This window comes from Homalodisca vitripennis, chromosome 6 (genome assembly GCF_021130785.1).
Source record: "Homalodisca vitripennis isolate AUS2020 chromosome 6, UT_GWSS_2.1, whole genome shotgun sequence".
Taxonomy (NCBI): Eukaryota; Metazoa; Arthropoda; class Insecta; order Hemiptera; family Cicadellidae; genus Homalodisca; species Homalodisca vitripennis.
The window spans coordinates 134,034,085-134,057,524 of NC_060212.1; the positions used below are offsets into that span (position 1 = coordinate 134,034,085).

The window sequence follows — 23,440 nt, forward strand, 5'->3', positions numbered from 1 at the left end:
GAAAAATTGGCTCTCGCCTCTTAGACGATTACTAGTGTGTTGCCGCGGTGTTCCTACATGCAATATCTGCTTAACCTTACTGTTACCATATTGCATTGAAGGCGCAACGGGATCTCTAGATTTGTGAAGGACTAAAACGAATTCTGTACGTATATCTGAATTAGTATTATTTTATCTTGAGTTTTAAACCTTAGTGTTGTTAAAATGCTTTGGGTAGCTGTCAATACTATGCAATTAAACACGAACTTCATAGACTCTAGGCTTTATTTCAACTTTTTAAAATGTTTTACTTTAATGGTGTGCTCCTTTTAATATCGATTTGATTTTGTCATGTACTTCCCGTCTCTCTTTACTCTTTTTTCAGCCATAACCCTATTTTCCTTTCCCGTAGTTGTCATCTTTTTCTCTTTTTCCCTTTCCTGTGTGAGAATTTTTACTAGCTATGCTTCTATATTTGTTTTGTAAGGTGACGACGTGATGGTTGCTGGCTTGCAGGGCTTAAGGCCTGTTCCAGAAATGTTTCACAGGCAAGATTTTTGAGTTGTGAAGGACGTAAGAAATATTATGTGGATAGGGAAGGCATAGATTTTATAAGTAGGTCTATAAATCCAATTGAGGCAGGTGCCTGTTTATTAGCTGAAATTGTTCAGAGCTGGTCTCATCAGACATTTTGTTGATGAAATTCTTAGATTTTAAAACATATTTTAAAGATTTACGCCTTTGCAGTGACTGAAAAACGAGGGTTGTTGTCCGATATAATTGTCTTTTTGTTTCCTGACAACGTACTGTAGCAATCTTAGTGTTTAAATATTACAATTCTAAAATTAATTAATTCCTTAAATAAATTATGTAATATCATGGCTAATGCATTTCATCGTGTTTTTGTAAGCCGTGCTAATCAGAACTGACAAATTCATTATATAAGTTCTTTATTGTAGCGAGCGATTAAGATTATAATTAGTATCGATGTCTAGGATTACCTTTTAATATCAAACTAATGAGCTAGTGTTGCAATTCTAGCCAATTATCCATTATTGCAATTAATTAGTAATTAAATAGAAGGAGCTTTTATATGTTCTGTTTAATTGTATCCTTACAGTTTAAGACTTATACTAAATACGTTGTTACTGCTGATTTACATGAAGTTGATAGGTATTAATTTCGCACCAGGAAAGAGGCAAAATTTATTGTGGTATAATCATGGAAATGTAGATTTAAACATAATGGTAGGAATACATAACACCACGTGTCGCGTAACAGACTTTATTATTATTATATTATTAATATTTTCACGGACAGTCAGGCAGCGCTGATGGCGCTGGACTCTTGCGTGATCAAATCCAAACTGGTTTGGGATTGCTATCAGTCCGTTTCCTCCCTTGCCAGAATCAACAATGTGACCGTTTTTTGGTTCCTGATCATGGGAGGATCCCTGGGAACGAAAGAGCTGATGCCCTGGCTAACTGGGGCTCAGCGTCAATTATGCTATCAAGTCATTTCTTCTCTTGCTAGAATCAACAATGTGACTGTTTGTTGGGTTCCTGGTCATAAAGGGATTCCTGGGAATGAAAGAGCTGATGCCCTGGCCATCAGCGTCAATTATGACAGGCCCTCAACCGTTCTGCGGTGTTTTCCAAGGTGTGAATCCTTTAGCGTTGTGTCGAAATGGGTTCGCGCGGAGCATGAGAGAAGGTGGAGGTTGCATCAGGGCTTGAAAATGAGCAGAAAGGTATTACAGATGCCTTCCTCCAGAGTGGCATCGGACCTTCTCTCATGAAATAGATCAATGTCTTCTCTGGTTATTGGTCTTATCACGGGACATGGTCACCTGAGGAAGCATCTTCACAGAGTCGGCATCCTTCAGGAGAATCCGCTCTGTAGAATGTGTGATGAGCACGATGAAACTGCTGAGCACCTGCTCTTTGACTGCCCTTCAATAGCAGGGAGCGGTATGCCATCTTTGGTACTTTGGACAAGGGTGGTGAATTTCCCCAGGAGGACCTGATAGGTTGTTTTCGGCGGTTTGTGGAACTGCTGAAATCATAGACTGGTAGTCCTCATGGTGTGTTTCCGGGGTGTGCAAAAAGCCCGAGGCTTAAGTGCATGGCAGTAGGCCGTCCCAAGGAAAAAACAGACTTTATCAGGCTACCTATCGGTTGCTTGCAATATTTCAAATATATAACTCAGTTCATTCTCGAGCTTACCTGCGGACAGATAGGGAGGCAGACAATCGTACAGAGAAGAAATTTTACATCCCCCGGCATACAAAAGAGAAATTGTGTCTGCCTACTGAGTGACAGGCTTCAATGACGCACAACCAAATTGCATGTCAAACAATCATAGAAAACATTCTAGTCTGTATTTCGTGGAAAAATTTAAATGCTCTACATGAATTCTTTCATGAGATATCTTTTTTTTATTAAGTTAGGTTCCATAGGAGTGATAAAAGAGTAAAACCTTCCGGTGAGCTGGGAAGGTTACTACAATGCAAGAGTGCGCTGAAATCAAATCTCATCACTGAATGTTATAATTGAGGCTTTCCATTCTATTATGTTTCTTTTTTTCCTCTATAAACAAAATGTGACTTGTTGAAATTTCGTGTGATTGTACTCAGTTTCCTTAATACATGTTTATTCTGTTATTATGTCGTTACCATCATGGTAACATATCAAAATATATTCGTTAACGCTCTATCAAATCTCCTAGAGTGACATGCATCATCATCAAAGTTGATAATGCCTATGTAGAAATGAAGGTTCGTGTATGTTTTTAAGATATCCGCTCTTAAAAAAATATATTTGAATTATTACTTCCCTCCATATTGTTTTTTTAATAACAAAAATATTAATTATATAATAATTAATTTTATAATATTTCAACTGAATTGTGGCAACGACTTATTCTAATAACTTACTCAGAGTTTTATAACAGGAATTAAATGCACGTTCGTTAATGAATACTTTTACCAACGAATCTTTAAAGATCTTTTAGACATTATTTTGTGGTTTCATTTATAATTGAGAGTTATTTTTTCTGTTTTTCTAACTTAACGGTTCTTTTTTCCGTATTCCTAATCGTTTAAGTTACTAATATATACAATTTAGGAGTGTGTCACGCCACAAGCCATGTCTCAGGCTTTGCTGGAAAATTTTAGGACTATAGCTATACATAGTGCTATGCCACGTGTCAAATTGTAAACAAAGGGGCGTAAGCCAAAATTAGTCCAAGGCCGAAGTTTAAAGCGATAAGCGGTTTCCAGGCTAGAATCCTAAGAGTAGAGGAGGTTTTAGTGCGTATTCTACGTAAGTATGAGTCCCACACTACAGGCTGGCGACCTGTGTCCGTAAAAGAATTTTTCCTACCTCTCACTAAAAATAACGTGTCAAATTGTCATATGTTGGCACTCAATTCATTTACATATTTTTTATTTTGCACTTTTTTCGTTATCATCATGGTTAATCATAAAACCGGTAAAAACGTTACTTAATTCTCAGAAAGATCGTGTGGATTGACATGCCCTATTATAAAACTCCATGTAGCTATATTGAAATGAAGCTTCATGCAAGATTTCAATTGCATAGATCAGTTTGTTTTCGAGATATGCTTCACGAGTGATAGGCTTTGCTGACGCTAAGCCGGTAGTTTGTAATGCTCTGGGGTTGGCAGCAATGGCGTGTCTGCCTGCAGTCAGCTGTTTGGTGCTGCCGAGATTCCCGCCCTTAATCACCCGCCACAGCGCGGTGCGGTGCAGCGTTATCAACGGCAATGTGTTACTGTGGATGTTAACGTGAACTGTGGTTATCTCACCTTAAGGTCAACCGCCTGATATCAAAGCCGTTAATTGCGATATGGCGCAGTATTTAACTTCACCTCCGTTATCAGTGCTGACCAATACATTTCGGTTTTAACCTAGGATTTATCGAGTTCACTTAAAGTCGGGGCAGCTTGTAATTATCTTGTCCCTGAAGGCACAACTGTTGATGTTCGTGGACACTAATTATGTTGAATTTTATTGTATAGAAGTCTTAACAGTAAATTAACAACCAGGCAGTATGTATTACCAAAAGTGCAGATATTTTAGTTGCTCGTAAATACAGGAGTATTTTAGTATTACAAAATTAAATTTAATGATATTGTTGAATTCGTGGAGTAATTAAAAAAAACTTAAATTCAATTAAACCATTATCAATCAAATAATTATCTAATGTAAATATGTTATTGATCTTGTAAATATTTATTTATGGATTCACCTAAAGATGAGACCTTTGATTTCGAAAGACCTCGCTCAAAATATAAATTTACATTGAAAATTTATGTCACTGTTATGAGTTGTATTACATTTAAAATTTGCGTAATAATTTCCACTTTTTCAAATTAATTCAACTACTTGTATTACTTGCATTTAGTGAATGATTGTAATTGTTAGTACTGTGTTGTTTTGTTTTGTGTACAATCACAAAAATAGCATTTGCATCATATTACATACCATAATTTGACGACGCTCTTAGTATCTTATGCTCAGTCAAATTATGATCGATTATATTACAATATCAATAAATCTAATGTCTACGTACGATACATAACTTTTAATTGTTCTTTTCGAATAAACGTGCCCATTTATTGTATTAAGCACAAATTAATCATTACAAGTTTATCTGTGTGGAACGTGTCTGAGCTGGATTGTACAGAAATCTATCTTTACTTGTCGCTTGTCAATCATTGTCACTGGAACTGGAGGAGCTGGAATGGAATTATGTCACTATGTTGTATACTTCGTTGGCTGAAGCTGATACACACTTACTACTATATTTAATTCATTCACGTGACTGAGGTAAACTTAAGTTAGTAAAAATATACAAATATTTTATTACTTGAATGTTTACCCCATTTAATATCATCCTATTTTGACACACTCACAAATTCGTGTGGGTGACGTTTGATGGTGGAAGTAATCATTGAAAATGTATATAAGAAAATGCATTAGTGGTGTACATTATGTGTTTGATAGTGTGTCAAAAACAAAGAAACAAGCACACAATATCACGTGTGCAATAGTGCAGCGGGTCTTACGTTTACGACGTGTGATAAACTCTGGAAGCAGTAACAAATAATGACACGATAACAGCACCTTGTGGTACTCCGTTCAATACGCCATAAATTGAGTAGATACCTTGTTAAACTGTTCGGATAGTGGTTATGATGTTAATATAAAGCTCTATTTCACCAGAAGGTCACAAATAGATTAATTGACTAATTATATTTTTATCCACTTTTCAGCTACAGAAGAAAATTTAAATACTCATCTGTAACACTTTATATTGTTATGCAGCATTACAAAAAATGGTTATAATATACATTAGCCACGTTAGATATAGCGATCTCAAACCACATTTATAAAGTTTTAGTATGTTTTCATTTCCTAAAAGAATTCTTTGGAGGCCGCGATCCTAAATTTCAGAATAACTTATACTATGTTAATTTTTTTTGTTATATTTCAAATACTTTATCAATCTAGGGGACTAAGGGGAATTGGGATTTCTGGGTGAGAGAGATAACAAGCTAAGGAGGTATAGTCATTGGTGGGGGGGAGGAAATAACCGGGATACCAAAATTCAGGTGAAAAATTTGATGGAATTTTAGAGGTAAGATTGGGGATACCAACTGCACATAAGGATAATTAAAGAATTATTTATTTTTCCCTCTTTACCTTCATTTTTGTAACATATTCTACCTCTATGGTGCAGTTTGATTGTCGTTTTTCCTCTGTGCTCTTATTTCAGAGTCTTATTTCCCTTTAGGAATTGTATTTGCACATCTGGCTAGCACATTATTTTTTCGTGTTTCTTGATTGTTCAGATTTGCTGCGCAGTAGATTTCATAATAAAGACGTTGTTCTTTGTGTTTTGTCATCTCCATTAGCCAATTTGTATTCGAGGTTCCGTGAATTTGGTTACAACAATAGAGTTACTTTCTTTTAGTTTTTAAGAATATTAGTTTTGCCTATGGGAAACAGGTATATATTGAGTGCTCTGTTTGATTGTGTTAGAATGAAAAGATATTCATTTTTGGTTACATATGGAATTTTACATTTCTTTTCTTCGTGTACCGGTAACAAAAGTGGCGTCCATCTATATCCTCCTCCTCATTAGATATTCTGTAAGATTTCTTTATACTTTTTATTCATGCAAGACTTTTCTTTGGTTATATTTCTTATTTTTAGTTTTATTATGTTATTGTTTCTTGTGTAGGCCAGTTGGCCTCCAGCTATGCCATTTTTCCAAAGATAGGTCACATTGAACTAACTGAGCGCTCACTTGATTTGAGCTCGAATTTAGAAACTATCTCGAGGATGTTTTTTTTTTTTATTTTTTTTTACTCCCCCGAATAAGTACCCAAGTCATCAGGGATGGCCAGGGACATTTTTCCATTCCGATAAAATTTCAGTTATTATTTAGCCTTTCCTCCCTTTAATATCTATATCTATATAAATTTATTTTTTATTGAAATTTTGATAAACAGTGTTAAGTGATTAAAATAAATAATTACAGAAAAAATGTTTCATTTTAAAGTTTTTTAATATTTGAAATTATATTTTAATATATTGCAATGTAAACCTCGCTTGTAAGTAAATATTTAGCCTGCGAGATTTTGTAGTTAATTATTTGATTAAACTTTATAATTAACGGTGAATGATATGATAGGGTCGTAGAATTTGCAATTTGTGCCATCTTTACAATCTTTATAGAAATAGAATAGTACGTATCCAGGTGGCAGCAAACCTTAAGGCATCATAAGGTTACATAAGCACAAACATTTAAAAACCACTGAACTTATCGATGATTTAGGCAAAGTAAAACTAGAAACGTCTGTTGTACTACATTGGTTTGTTTTTATTTCTGACGATTGCTTAAATTTATCGATTAAGCATGTTTGACATCTGAAATAGTTGGTAGATTCCAATCCTAATAATGTCTTGATGAATTAAACTGAGCCGAGAGAAACTGCAAAGACAACAGGTGGGAGTTGAAGAAAAATGACGCTTATTAACAATTAGAGCTTATTGTTTTCTTAATTGGAGGCACAAGCTGTTTCAGATGTTACTGAATCTTGAAATTTAGCGCTTATTAGTGCCTCAGATACGAATCACATTGATGAAATAATAATATTAATATTCTTTATTGCGTGAAACAATTACAATATTGCATGGCTTACCTTAACGTAACTATATAAAAAGTACATAACTACATAAGATAAATGATGTTCGCCAAGGTAAATACATACTGCATTATATTACATAATTATTTTATAAATACATAATTTTTATTACGTATCAGAACCGGGGGTTTCATGGTTGTTGTTAATTTCAAAAATTTTCATCCCAGCGGCCCATCATGAACTCATCAGTTGAGTAAAATGCCTTTGAAATAAGAAAGGTTTTTAGAAAACGGATCATAGCACAGTTAATTGTTTTATTTTATGGAGCAAATTATGTCTCCTAGAATTGCCTTGGTTTAATTCATCATGGTTAAGAACTGGTCCAAGTACATATATGAATTAATTGGTTATTTACATTTATACTTAAGATAAAAATGATTTTGTATATAAACAAAAACAAGATAAAAATTGTTCTAATATGAAGAGCAACACATTCAATTTTTCGTCTTGTAGAATGCCATAATGTAACCAAACACTGTACAATTATTATTATTACAATGTTTTACATTGAAATGGTTCAAGACTATTTGGCAGATTTCCACATGTACGACATATTTTTTTACTGTCTGGATCATTTTTGTTTGCTTCATGAATAGACCGCAACCGAAAAACGTCGAGGTTTTTCCATATTTTTAAAGAAAATGACTCGACATTTTGACACGCTGAAAGAAGGTTTAATTACTACCAATATATTGGAGGAAATAGTGAGACCATTATTGTGAACGCAACGTATCACCCCTTACCGTGGTTTGTGTGAACTGTTTTTATGAAACTAGTTATAACTTCCCTAGTTGGAGGCAACAAATTATTTACTAGCGTTCACACGGCACGCTACGCGCATTGCGGCTTGCAATTACCGTGGTTGCAAGTTGTAACATTTTTATACTTTAAAGTATTGTTAGCGCGTGCCTGAAACTAAAGTTAACAATTGGCAATAATTCTTTATATAACGTATTGTGTTTATTAAGTTATTTTTTAAAAATAATTAGACAAATTAAACAAGAGCTGTTCTGACACGTGTCTTTTCACGTTGATTCTTTAATATTATTTTTTTAGGAATCCAATAAATGATTTTTTTTCTTCCCGTAACAGTTAGCAATGATTTGTTTTTCAGAAAATTGAAAAAGAACTTCACTTAAGAAGATATTTGCACGATTGAAACGTTGTGTTTATAGAGACTGATTAAAAGTAACTATTCCATTAATTAATCTGAAATTCGAATTATACAAAACTATATCAGATTTAATTTTCGAATAATAAACATCAATGTATCAATTTTGTAAGTCTTCATTATTGTAATAACTTACGAAGGACCTGTATTTAAGAAACAATGTTCTGATCACATACGTGATCTAAGGAATCTTTCAAAATGTATCGTCTGCTAGCATTTCCTCATATTTTAAAAGCACATCCGAGGTAACATATTTTTAAATGACAACCCAAGAGTTCCAGGGATAAGTGATGGTTTTTTTGTTCCCTTAGGACAAGAAGCTTATAAATTGCACTTAGTCCTGTAAGAACCTTTGCGCTGCTTCCGGAGTGATAGGATATTCAGGATGGGTAAGGTTAGGGAGTAGGGGCCGCCTCCTATCGAGATCCACGAGGAAGAATTAGGGCACTACATCTCAAAGTCATCCCGGAAGAAGGGGAGGCCAGCTCTGAACCAGCCTCTCTAGTCAAAGTAGGCAGGGGGTGGCACACCCTTGTTGAGGTTAACAAGAACCTCTGAGATAAGGGAACAAACCCCACCAACTCCAACAGTCATCTTCCACAGTAGACTAGACCTATCGAATTGCCCATGAACCCCAGAATCTCAACATTTGCGGTTAGTGATGTGCCGCTACTGGACATCCATAAGGTTGCCCAGATTGAAGCGGCACATCGGTTTTTGCTGTGCCCAGTGGTGGGTTCAACTGGTAGGTATAAACCAGCCAGAAGTGATCCTTGCTGGGTAATAAGTGATGGTTACTGACAGATATTCCTACATACTGAACCATTTCCATTTAAGTAAACGTCAACAGTAGTGTTTTGGAGCCTGGGAGAGTGGGATACAGCAAGTATGTTCATATTATGTTCATCCAGAATAATGATAATCTATGATGAAGTATGAATATCTTTCTTTTAAAACCACCATACTGTCGCCGCAGTGGTACTCCCTTACATTTGGAGTGAGGCTCGCCACCCGGGGAATATGTCTGTTCTAAAATTCTAGAATAGTCTTGTTTTATATTTTATTAATAGGTCTAGGAATACTTCAGGTTTTACATAAATTAAGTAACATTGGTGAGGATGCCTTTTAAGGAATTTTAATACCAGAAAAGAGAGATTTTTCGGTTTCGGCGACTAAGACACGTTACATTTAAGGTTACATACGACGGGTTTTTTTATATTGGAGAAATTTTAGTAATCAATAGGGATCAATTTTTAATTAGTGACTCTCAAAATCATGCTGTATCTTGATATGTATTTTTCTCAAATTGTTTTAGAAAGTTTGAATGCATCTCTCTATGGCCCTTCATTTTGAATCACACCCTGTTGTAAAATTGACACAAATATAATAATAATAAGTGTTATTGAACAAAAAGTACTCGCTACGCTGAGGACTGGAGCCCGATCTTTTACTGGCAGACGATAGAGTTCCGTTACCATCACACCACTATACCATTTATTTCTACCAATTTCTTCATATTTGGCTGTGTTTGTCATACAATATGCCGAATGATTCTACTCAGTTTGATTAAAAATTTATTTAAACTGATATTTTCCCGTTGCCTTCATAGTTACTTATAAGACGATGTAAAAATGTACGCTAACGCTCAGACAAACCCATGGAGTGACATTATCGTAGTCGATGTTGCCTGTGTAGAAATGAATGTTCATGTTATATTTAAAGTGGGTATATTCGTTCCTTCTCGATATATCGTGTGGACTGGCAGATAGGTGTATCTAATATCTCTATTAGATTTTATTGTGGTCTGTTTACAATATTTATATGTTTCTGTGTATATTTAATTGCATATTTTAACCTCCAAAAATATAGCAAACTTTAATAGAGAACTTTACTAATAATTTTTCAATATTGTATTTACCAATGTTTAACAAGACCATAGCGATAAACTTTTTTATGGAGTATCCTGTTCATTATAATAATTTCATATAGAAGTAAATAAAACATTTGTATCATTTGTGTTTGATTTAGATTTAATCTTTTTAAACAATGATTGCTTAAAGAAATTCATGATGGTGGATTTAGATTGTAGAAAACGCATTGGAGGATTATAAACTTCGTCAAGTAAGTGATACTTCCGGGTGCTAGTCCTGGCTGAGCAAACAAATGAAATATTCATTAAATCATGCAATCTTAATGTTTATAAGTTTAATAAGTATTAAAATAATTAAGTTGTTTGGATTTAAGTATAAGTATGATGATTAAAGATGAACAGCCTCTCCTTAAAAAAATTAACATGTATATGATCTCAAAATTACATGACCCTTGCTAATTTAAACTCGTGTTAAGGAAATAGCCAAACAGAAAATGTCTGAATCGCAAAGTGAGTTTAACAATGATTAGCGTCATCATCGAAGAAACGTGGACTTTTGAGGTGTCCAGGAAGTAGTGTGATATAAAATTTGTACTCGTCCAGAGGTTTTGTGCAGGTTGTTTCGAAGGATGGGTTAGGAGACATAATAGACAAAAACATGAAAAGAAGGAGAGAAATCGTCGAAATAATATATGAAAATGACCTTGAATATGCACAAGCCCTTGTGCACTACCTTAAAAATTGAGTTCCTCGTCATTGGATGAGACCCCTTTCGTTAGTTTGGGCGAGACGTGTTTGTGCTCTCGGCTCCAGTGCAGTGAAATAGCTTTGGTTCATTCTCTCAGGTCTGATATCATGAGTTCGTCGGTTTGGGCGAGACGTGTTTGTGCTCTCCGCTCCAGTGCGCAGTGACATAGCTTTGGTTCATTATCTCTGGTCTGATCTCATGCAGTTCGTCGTCGGTTTGTGCGAGAGACGTGTTTGTGCTCTCGGCTCCAGTGCAGTGTCATAGCTTTGGTTCATTATCTCTGGTCTGATATCATGCAGTTCGTCAATTTGAGCGAGACGTGTTTGTGCTCTCGGCTCCTAGTGCAAATGACATAGCTTTGGTTCATTCTCTCTGGTCTGATCTCATGCAGTTTCGTCAGTTTGGGCGAGACGTATTTGTGCTCTCGGCTCCAGTTGCAGTGTCATAGCTTTGGTTCATTATCTCTGGTCTGATATCATGCAGTTCGTCAATTTGAGCGAGACGTGTTTGTGCTCTCGGCTCCAGTGCAGTGACATAGCTTTGGTTCAATTATCTCTGGTCTGATATCATGCAGTTCGTCGGTTTTTTGGGCGAGACGTGTTTGTGCTCTCGGCTCCAGTGCAGTGACATAGCTTTGGTTCATTATCTCTGGTCTGATGTCATGCGGTTCGTTAGTTTGGGCGAGACGTGTTTGTGCTCTCCGCTCCAGTGCAGTGACATAGCTTTGGTTCATTATCTCTGGTCTGATCTCATGCAGTTCGTCGGTTTTTTGCGAGAGACGTGTTTGTGCTCTCGGCTCCAAGTGCAGTGTCATAGCTTTGGTTCATTATCTCTGGTCTGATATCATGCAGTTCGTCAATTTGAGCGAGACGTGTTTGTGCTCTCGGCTCCTAGTGCAATGACATAGCTTTGGTTCATTCTCTCTGGTCTGATCTCATGCAGTTCGTCAGTTTGGGCGAGACGTATTTGTGCTCTCGGCTCCAGTGCAGTGTCATAGCTTTGGTTCATTATCTCTGGTCTTGATATCATGCAGTTCGTCATTTGAGCGAGACGTGTTTGTGCTCTCGGCTCCAGTGCAGTGACATAAGCTTTGGTTCATTATCTCTGGTCTGATATCATGCAGTTCGTCGGTTTGGGGCGAGACGTGTTTGTGCTCTCGGCTCCAGTGCAGTGAAATAGCTTTGGTTCATTCTCTCAGGTCTGATATCATGAGTTCGTCGGTTTGGGCGAGAGACTGTTTGTGCTCTCCGCTCCAGTGCAGTGACATAGCTTTGGTTCATTATCTCTGGTCTGATCTCATGCAGTTCGTCGGTTTTTGCGAGAGACGTGTTTGTGCTCTCGGCTCCAGTGCAGTGTCATAGCTTTTGGTTCATTATCTCTGGTCTGATATCATGCAGTTCGTCAATTTGAGCGAGACGTGTTTGTGCTCTCGGCTCCTAGTGCAATGACATAGCTTTGGTTCATTCTCTCTGGTCTGATCTCATGCAGTTCGTCAGTTTGGGCGAGACGTATTTGTGCTCTCGGCTCCAGTGCAGTGTCATAGCTTTGGTTCATTATCTCTGGTCTGATATCATGCAGTTCGTCAATTTGAGCGAGACGTGTTTTGTGCTCTCGGCTCCAGTGCAGTGACATAGCTTTGGTTCATTATCTCTGGTCTGATATCATGCAGTTCGTCGGTTTGGGCGAGACGTGTTTGTGCTCTCGGCTCCAGTGCCAGTGCAGTGACATAGCTTTGGTTCATTATCTCTGGTCTGATGTCATGCGGTTCGTTAGTTTGGGCGAGACGTTTTGTGCTCTCCGCTCCAGTGCAGTGACATAGCTTTGGTTCATTATCTCTGGTCTGATCTCATGCAGTTCGTCGGTTTTTTGCGAGAGACGTGTTTGTGCTCTCGGCTCCAGTGCAGTGTCATAGCTTTGGTTCATTATCTCTGGTCTGATATCATGCAGTTCGTCAATTTTGAGCGAGACGTGTTTGTGCTCTCGGCTCCTAGTGCAATGACATAGGCTTTGGTTCATTCTCTCTGGTCTGATCTCATGCAGTTCGTTCAGTTTGGGCGAGACGTATTTGTGCTCTCGGCTCCAGTGCAGTGTCGTAGCTTTGGTTCATTATCTCTGGTCTGATATCATGCAGTTCGTTCAATTTGAGCGAGACGTGTTTGTGCTCTCGGCTCCAGTGCAGTGACATAGCTTTGGTTCATTATCTCTGGTCTGATATCATGCAGTTCGTCGGTTTGGGCGAGACGTGTTTGTGCTCTCGGCTCCAGTGCAGTGACATAGCTTTGGTTCATTATCTCTGGTCTGATGTCATGCGGTTCGTCGGTTTGGGCGAGACGTGTTTGTGCTCTCGGCTCCAGTGCAGTGACATAGCTTTGGTTCATTATCTCTGGTCTGATGTCATGCAGTTCGTCGGTTTGGGCGAGACGTGTTTGTGCTCTCGGCTCCAGTGCAGTGACATAGCTTTGGTTCATTCTCTCAGGTCCGATCTCATGCAAATCGTCAGGCCGGGTGTGACTTTTTTGTGCTTTTGGCTCTTTTACAGTAATATCACTTGTGTTTAATATCACTTGAGTTTATTTGAGTGGCGGTTTATAGCCACATTGTTTAGTTTCTTAGGATCACAATACATCAAGAAGTGGCTAGATTGCAGGCCTTGAAATGTAGTGTTATACTTTTTTCAATATTAAGCAATTGAAAATATCCGAAATCTTATTGTCGTTTTACCACTTATTTGTCTAACACGTACTAATTTTTAATTTTCTATAATTCTATAATTTTTGTAGGCTTTTTTGTGGAATTGCTTTGGATTATTGATGAATATACTCAAATGGAGAGTATACACCTAGCATCGTGATTTTTTAAGTTTGAATATAAAGATGTTTCAGGTTAATTTTAAGGTTTGGGTTTAACAATTTGATACAAAAACTTTGGCTTATAAATAATATTTTAATGTTCTTACATTTTAGAATAGGTTAAGTTAATTAATTCTGTAGTGTAATGAACAGTAGAGTGGCCGCTGTTTTTTTTTACCTACCGCCATAGGCACACTCCGGTCTTCTCGTAGGGTTTTAAACTGCAATAATATCTCGAGCAACAGAACACAGTGCGTGAAAACGCTTGACCACACTGAAACAGACAACACCGCATATGTGCATTACATTTTTAATAGCCTTTCTCTTAAGCTATGTAATTAATTAATTTAAATTAAATTAAATTAAGTACTTAATTTTACTGCAAGCTCAATAAATTGTTTTAATAGTCCGTTGAATTTTTAATTCGATTGTCTAACTCCTATTAGTATTTATAAACTATTAGCATTGTAAGCAAACAAAAAAACTTCATGAGGCATTGAGAAATAAAATATAATAATTATTTTGCTATATACTTCCTATTTGTTCCTGTGTCCTATATACATTAGGTATGGACGTTCCATATTCTGTTTTATAAGGTCCTCGCACATGCAAGGGATCCTTGAGATCGGGCAGAATAAGGTTTAATAGGGAATATTTTTTCAGCAATAAAGCCAGTAAAATATCATTTGTGTGTATAAATCCTTACTTAATGAAATAATTGCTTCTAACCACCGGGAGAAAACATCCTCAAAAAATATTGAGGTTGAAAAAAAAACTCAAAAAATTAATTACCAGCGAATTCAACAACGTTCTTCAGAGCATTCAAAATTGATGTAAAAGTTGTTCAGATTCAGATAAGAAAAAGGAAATCTCTATACTCAAAAATCACAGAGCAACAAAAATGTCCTTTCAACAATAAAATTATGTTTCACACAGAGATAAAAACATCTGTCATCTAGGGTACGGAGACAAACAGAAACTGCTGTTTTATCCAAAGGATTTAATTTTCTTTGGCCCTGGAAAGATCAGTGAAAGATCTGGATTCTGTGATAAGAATGGAGTCGGCTGTTTCCCAGCTATCTGAGGAACAGGATGACCGATTTCGGTGCGAGGCAACCTCTTACTGAACAAATTTCTCGCACAAAACTCAGTCTTAATAAGGAGGAGCTCAGGACTGTGTCGATCCTAAGGAAAGTTGTGTTATACAGTAAAAATCTTACCTTCCGACAAAGGGAACGCTACCGTTGTACTAGACACAGTAAAGTACAAAGAGAAAAGTACGGTGAATGCGGGCAAATATACTATGCTAGATAATGTTCCATATGATGCATTTTGAACACATAGTAGTCTCTTCATAATAAACTCTTCACCAATATAAAGAACATATTTCAGACAAAGTCATATCAAAATTAACATTTTATCATTACAAAGTCCCCAAATGTGGGCCCTTGCTATAATTCACAAATCGGGCATTTCTCTTCGACCAATATTTAATTTTCGGAATAATTAATTAATTAATTTCGTGGAGAGAAATAAGCACAGCCCTCATGGGCATCCTCACACCAATTGTAGAAAAAAACTGGCCCATTCCAAATATTTCGTTGAGAAGTAAAATACTTTAAAACTGACTGAAACCTACAGCTTTGATGTTAAAGTCTGTTCACTAAATGTGCCAGTTCCTAAACGAGAGGCGTGGTATGAAAATAGGAATAGAAGATTCAGCAATTAAAATGTTTTGTTTGTACGAAGAACGTTCATTAAATAAACATACATTGCATTGTATGTCTTATTTGTCGTATTTTGATTAAATTAAAAATTGAATTTTTGGACTTTTGTTTGTTTATTATTTATTTGACTATTCTACATCTTCAGAATTTATATCTGTATAAGTTTTGTTTGAAAAGTTTGCGTGTTTGTTTTCGATTTAATGGACCTTAAATCTAAACAAAGAATGTTTTTCGAGACTAATTCTGCATATTTTGTCTGATATCTCAGATAATGGTGTTATTTAAGGTGTGGGGCATACATATTTTGATTAAATTAAAAATTGAATTTTTGGACTTTTGTTTGTTTGTTATTTATTTGACTAATCTACATTTCCAGAATTTAAATCTGTATAAGTTTTGGTTGAAAAGTTTGCGTGTTTATTTTCAATTTAATGGACCTTAAATCTAAACAAAGAATGTTTTTCGAGAATAATTCTGCATATTTTGTCTGATATCTGAGATAATGGTCTTATTTAAGGTGTGGGACGTATTTTATCCAATTTATCCGGACAAATGTTTATACGAACGTTTTTCATTATTTTGAGGAGAGGAAACTGCAAACCCCACTTTGTCGGGTTACTCGTTAACACACCAGTATATATAGGGATAGAAAGACATTATTGGAAAGTAGCTTTTCTATAGCTTTATCACATAAAGCATTACAAATCGAGGAAATTGTATTACATGAAGATAATATGGTCATTAAAAAAGGTTGACATGCTTGAAAAGTAACATATTATTGAAAGTTCAGCAATAATTTACACTTATTTTATTCAAAGAAGCATGCTAAATTTTCAAATACTATTTTTAGTGCAATGTATGTCCCAATAAAATTCTTAACCATTTCATGAGAATATATCTAACTGAATTATTTTACAGTTTTAGAATGCACTAATTTTTACTTAACATATCTTCATACTCTTTTTCCATACGGGATTTTAAGACCATGAAATTAAATTACATCCTTGCTTTTAAAAATCGTGATCCAAAGAATTTTAAAGTTTTTGTAACTAACTACTTAATAATGATGTATCATATTTTCTACACGAGATCATATATCCCTGTAAGATAAGCAGCACTGGATTTACAACATTAAGGTATTTTTAAAATAAATAATTAAGCCTTTTAAATCATGTGCATATTTTCCTTCATTAATAAATCAAATAGACATTTATTTTAATTTTCCATCGTTCATATTTATATTCCTGGCTGCTATAATGCCTCATCAAATGAAATATAAATCATTTCATAAATTATCCCTGCTGAAATAACTTACTAACAAACGTTTCATCATACCACACTCGAATGACTAGAACTTACTTTTTGACCCAAACTAGAGCAGCGAAGGCAGTCCATTAGCTCAATAACAGTCAATAATATAACAAGGAACGTAACTAGTTTATACATATTAATGAGATCTTAAACCTTCATTAGGACAAGATGTACTGAAAATGGTCTATTCTGCATTGTAACAATTTACCTTTCACTTATCGGAAGCCATTGTCAGCGACTTACACGGTAGTTGAATTGAAATTGATAGAATACAGCGTAGAGTTATAATTTTAATAGTATCTCATTGAACGCTGACACAGAACAATGATCACTATTGTTTCCATTCAATAACGACCTATAATCAACACATAACACTGATTTAAAGACAGATAAATATGTACCGTCAATGTCATTTTGGACTATTTAAATTTACTTAAATGATTTATATTATGTTAAAAGTTTAAATCCACTAGTTAAAGCATTTTTTTCTATTTGGAGGCCTCATTAGTAATTTAATAATAGTTAAACTTATATTTACCATCAAAATATAATCGCAAGCTATTCCAAATACAGGCTGAAAGCATTATTAATTTTTTATCAAACACGTAAACAGGTTTGATAAGCAGATAAAATTAAGTTATATTAATGCCTTGTTTTAATATTTTCTACTCTTGTTTAAAATTGTCCACAAATTATTTGAGCCATTCTTACTTTCTCATTTTATATGGAATGATAGGGTAGAAAAGTCAATAAAAATAAGAATCCAAGTTACTTATCTCTTGATTAACGGTTTCCAATAATTTTCTCACTGGTGGCAAATAGAAGAGGTAGTTTAAAGAGTACTATTGATTTGAAATTTTGAACGTTACAAGTATATCTGTAAAATTATTTGAATAATTTCATCCCAAAATGCCTTGGATATTATGGAAAAACAGCTTAGAAGTTTTAGTTTGTTAAAATAATTTACACTGCTAAAGTACCGCAGATTAGTTTTAACGTTTAAAAATTATTTTACTTATTTTACAAAAACAGTTTAACAAAAATGTTTTAATCTGCAGTATGTTTGTGCCTTAACATCTAAGGAATGTTTGGTAGCCACCGTGTCATTATACATCTTCAATTATTTATCTGAAGTACATAACCTGATCAGACAACAGGCAGGATGCATTAGTTTTCTATGTAAAGTGTGTAACGAAATGCATTATTCTTATGCTCTTACAAAACACGGGAAGGAAAAACATTGAAGAAAGGAAATGTCTCTTCCGGAGCAGCCAGAAGAAAATTAGATTTTGTATGTAGCTGTCATCTCGAATTACCTAATTGACAATACGTTACATATATTAGTTTAATGTTTGTACAAACATGGTTAAATGAGTTTTTTGCAGTACTTAAAAAATCTTTAGAACTTCCATGATCCTGGAATGTCCAGAGATTTAAAAGTCACAAGCTTATAAGTGATTCTATGTTTTTTTAAACTTCGACTTGGCTTATTTGTAATCAGTTAGAAATTATTTCTAAACGTTGTATTACTATCGTATTTTTTTTTAATGGCCGAAGAAAAATAAAGCACTTTTTTGTTTTTATCTGTAATGCCAAATAACCGAAATACTGACCTTTACTTTAAAGCATGGTTCTTTAAAAAATACAAGTAATTTTGAATAATATAAACGGTTTGAAATTGCTCTCCTGTGCCTACTAACTGGCATATAACCATTTCTTTGGAAAATATTGAACGGCCGTCAATCTTAACGAAGAGTATGAAAGTACATTTGTTGTTACAAGCGGTTTATCGTTGGTCTGTATTTTGAAATAATGATCAAGATAAACATTTTGAACATATGCGAACTACTGCCATTTTGAAACTTGTCATTGGTAGCAAACATCCCTATCCGAATCATGTATAATTACTACAATTGTCCTACGGTTGGTTTGAATCAGTAGGAAATTACGGCATTAGTCGTCGTATTCACTCGTATATTCATTATGTTATTGTAATTACTCATTACTTGCCAAAGTCCCACGCGGCAAAGTGAAGCTTTATCAACAATGATGTGTTAGTTTATATGTTTAAATAATCAGACGTCCAAAATCACTGATTGTAATATGACTCAGCATTAGCGTTTAAGTGTCATGGGACATGTAAATTAACATTCGAATTTAGTCATAAGCCAGTCATTAGGCCCATTAGAAATAAACCATTCCTATTTTCACAAAAATTTGAAAATAACAAAGAGAAGTTGTAAAATGTACACTTGTGTAAGAATTGGTAAAATATAAAAATAATATCTGGTTACATTAATCATTGTAAGCGTTAATGATTACATGCAGTAATCACAATAACAGTTTTTTCAATAGCTGTATCTTGCATAGTTGTCATTAAAGAACCGCCATTCTTAAGGTCTTGTCGTTGCCTGTCCGGACGTGCAATACTCATTATAGAAAGATCCTAGAGGCTTAAACTTAGGACCTATGCCCTTTGGGCATAGGTCCTATTAGAATCCTATTGATTTTGGATTCAAAGTTCAGATGACAGAAAGATATAAATAATGTTTTAAAGGAATGCTACGTTACGGCTTCCGAAGCACCCGAGCAAAATAGTATGTAGTAGAGGTTCAATAAACTGATAGATCAGAGTATGGGAGGAGCCGACAGAACATAAAGAGATTCTTTACTGAAACGACTGTAACATTTTCCCGAACTAGTGCCCTCAAATCAATAAAGTTCTTTCTTGGATCAGAAAACGACTCAAATTCTAGAAGGACTCTTGTAGGTGTTATAACACTTTAATATGGCTAAGGATAATATAACCGTTTCATCCTGGAATGTCAAGTAACATAATATTAGTTAACGATATTTAATAACAGTATTGATTAATACAGAATTACTCTATTCAACATGAGTCTGAAATAAAAAAACGAGGTCAAGAATTCTGTATTTATTCTGTAAATAATTATAATTTGACCTAGAAAGTTGGAACGGTAGGATGGCACGTTGTCTCATCTTGCAAATTAATGCTGATCAAGTGAACATGTCTGAATGAGTATTGAAGCTGTATACTAACTTTACAATTACTTAATTCTTAATTCTAAGTGTTAATATAATTTCATTTGTTTATTAAGTTACACAATTTATTTATCGTGAATAAGTCTGTAACTATTACAAAAATACCAAATTGTGCTGGTTTCTGCCCAGAAGAACGTTTTTGAGGCAGTTAAGGGGTACTTTTCCGTGGACGCATGTTTGATTTCCCTCTCGATCATTTAATTTTCAGAACAGATGTTAGAGGTCTTCTTGAATATTAAAAATATATATAAAATATATATATATATATATATATATATATATATATATAAAATATGTACTTAGTAAAGCCAAACAATGTTTGTAAGAGGGACTTTTTTATATTTTCGCACTCTTGGTTAGTGTTCGCAGCGATCAAGTAATACATATTACTCATTTTCGTAACCTCAACTACACTATAACAAATTGTACAAAAATATATCGTTATCATCGAAAGGAATAGAGTTGTAGAACCAAGAACTACAAGTACAGTTCTTTAATCTGTGATTACACGTTCCAATCAGTATGACACATTTAACAACAATCCTAAATCTGTGGTTAAAGACATACATCTTATATTGAAGTTATTGTACAATGTAATATCTGATTCGTTCGTTACTGATATTTAGTTACAAAGCTTTACGAGTTGCCCGTTTGATAAATAATACCTCTGATTGTATTAGTTACACAAAAGATAGTTCATCCAATGCTATAAATTTAAAGTACGAAAAAAGTGTGCGCGCGAGCTTGACCTCTGTGGCGTGAAAGACTCAGGTAGAAAATATATTTTGACAATACATGAAAGTTGTGTAGAGCACCCCTAGCGTTGGTTCTCAGAACTAACCAGAATAATTTCCCGAACCTCAAGAATGATTTATATTCTGTATAACTAACACAATAAAAAGTAATACTTATTGATAAACGTGTAACAAGCGTTTTGCAAATTTTAAAACAATTTTGGAAAGAACACCGTTACAATTACGTAGCCGTTATCTATATTATGTTGTTTAGTTTGTAACCGCTGTGAATGGAACTAATGTCTGGAATAGAATTTAATAATGATCACGAAGAAATTGACGGGGCCCTGACTCATGCAATATCGCTCGTGTTGTACCACACTCGGTGCAATAACAGCTCGTTACCGCAGCAATCTGCGTTATTGTGCCACCTTCGTACAATGGCTGCCTCGTTCCCACTTTGTATTGATACATTAACGTGGGCTTGCAGGCGGTTATTTACGGTTGGAGGTTTATTAATGTTCCAATTCAATTGTTTTATTATTTTAATGGTTATGGTGTAGAGAAACAGATTGTTTTCTTTGATCAAGTTTAGTTACACTAAAATTTAAGTGTTCGAATTACAAAAAAAATATGTATATTCGGGAAAAAAATGTAAACTGAAAAGTAAATTGAAATGAAACAAATTAAATTTTAATTAATCATTAATTAAACGTTTTCATTGAAGTATGTTTTAAGTTAAAAATAAAAATAAACTTTTTCTTCAATGTTCTGTAAATTGAGCGAAACCCCTATTTAAAAATACATTTTTTCTTCTTAACGAATAAATAACGAAAACAAAAATAATTTCCTCAAACATCTATAGCTAAAAATCGAACTCTGTGTACGTACTAAGATTAAAAGAAAATTAAAATAAATTATTTTTCATTTTAAAGTTTTTAAGTTTAAAAATATTATACACATATTTATTATTATTATATTATTGCAAATCCACAAAATATTCTAAACCAACTCAAACATGTTATAATCATACCCTTTCAAGGCTACGCTAGTTAACAATAATTTTAGTATTTTAAACAATTAAAATTCCATTTGAAATGGTGGAAAGTGGAGAGATCTATTGGAAATTAAATGGAGTTATTTTAAACCACACATTGCAGTTAAAAGTTTTGTATGAACTTTTGAAATCAACTTTTAACTTCTCTCAATCTAAAAAAAACTGCTCTTGGACATGATTCTTCTAATTTCTCTGTGTTATAATCTGCTGGTTTTAGAACGGAGTATGTAAGTTTTAAATAATTTATCACTTCCACATGTAAATATGTGATCGTTTTCATTCAGTTAATATGCAAGGTTGGCAGCCATGGCATGTCTATTTGCTGTTTAGTGCCGCCGAGATTCTCGTCCTTAAATTACTTGCCACGGCACGTCATGTCGCGCTCTATGTATTCTGTGGAATCTATTGTGAATGATAAGTTCAACTAGTGCCTAAGACACATTTAATGATCAACCTCGTGATATTGGTCAATAATTGTCATACTTTTCTTTACATGGGTCAATTTTCTCCTGTTTTGAATGGTTATTATTATGTTTTAGTTTAGTCTTGGGACGTGTTGAGTTTTATACAATATTTGATTTGGATTTTATTATCCAGTATGATTATATTGTTGTTGATTTGAAACGAATTTCCTTACCTTTTGTTGTGTTTACAAAAGTATAAGCTATAGAGAAATATAATTTAAAAATATAATAAATAAAAAAATATAATATAAAGAAATACAAAAATAAATACTGTATAAAAAACAAAAAAATAAAAAAATAAATAGAAATATAATATATGTATTTATATATAAATATATATTTTTTATTTTACATGTGATATTTCTATTGATAATGCGATTAATTGAAATATCTGGTACATGAAATGTAAATATGTTTAAACGTTATTGTTATTTATAGATGTTAATTTTTATGGTAAAATAAAACCTGTTAAACAAGCTTTCAATGTGGAAATGTGTCACAATTTCGTTTATTACAAAGTCTTCCCAATGTGTAGGTTACAAGTGGTCTATAGATCCATCTTCCTATGTCCCTGCTCAATCAATGTCACCAGCCCTAGACAGGTGGAATAGCGGAATGGAATTGCACATCACCCCGAGTAGAATGTATTTTATCTATTTATTCTGTTTTATCCTAATTATTCCTGCACAATTTAATTGTCTTGATTGTAAAGTAAGAAAGGATACAAAACACGCAACTTTAATTATTAGTAGATGATATTTTTCTTGAATTTGTGTAATATTTAAAATATAAAAACTCATTAACCAAGCGCTCAGAGTTAAAATGTGTCACAATTGGGTATTCCCAATGTGTAGGCTAAAAGTAGGGTACAGATCCGCGTTTCTATGTCCCTCCTCAATCATTGTCACCGGCCCCAGACAGGTGGAATGGCGGAATGTAATAGCACGTCACCCAGAAGGGAATTTCTTTTAACCTAATTGCACTAGGATAAAATTGTTCCTTTATGTCTGGTCAGACTATATGTATTTTATAATAATTTAAAGAAGCATATTACAGAGTACGCTGATCCCATTTTTTTTGTCCGCGGGGATGTAAAATTGTATTTTCTGTATAATTGCTTACCTGTCTATCTGTTCTGTCTAATTCTCGTAAATGAAATGGTCTATAAACTTTCAATTTTGCATGCAACTTCAGTGAAATCTGACTCGTATGGTCCTCCTTCCTTTTAGTA

The 23,440-nt window shown here is 34.4% G+C and overlaps 1 long non-coding RNA gene across 1 annotated transcript; it reads right to left on the bottom strand.

The window, feature by feature from the left end:
* Positions 1-13,927: 13,927 nt before the first annotated feature.
* Positions 13,928-17,130, bottom strand: LOC124364937. Its single transcript, XR_006922679.1, has 2 exons — positions 16,940-17,130; positions 13,928-14,127 (listed from the first exon to the last, which is right to left on the bottom strand). It is a non-coding gene; the product is annotated as an uncharacterized LOC124364937 (long non-coding RNA).
* Positions 17,131-23,440: the final 6,310 nt, after the last annotated feature.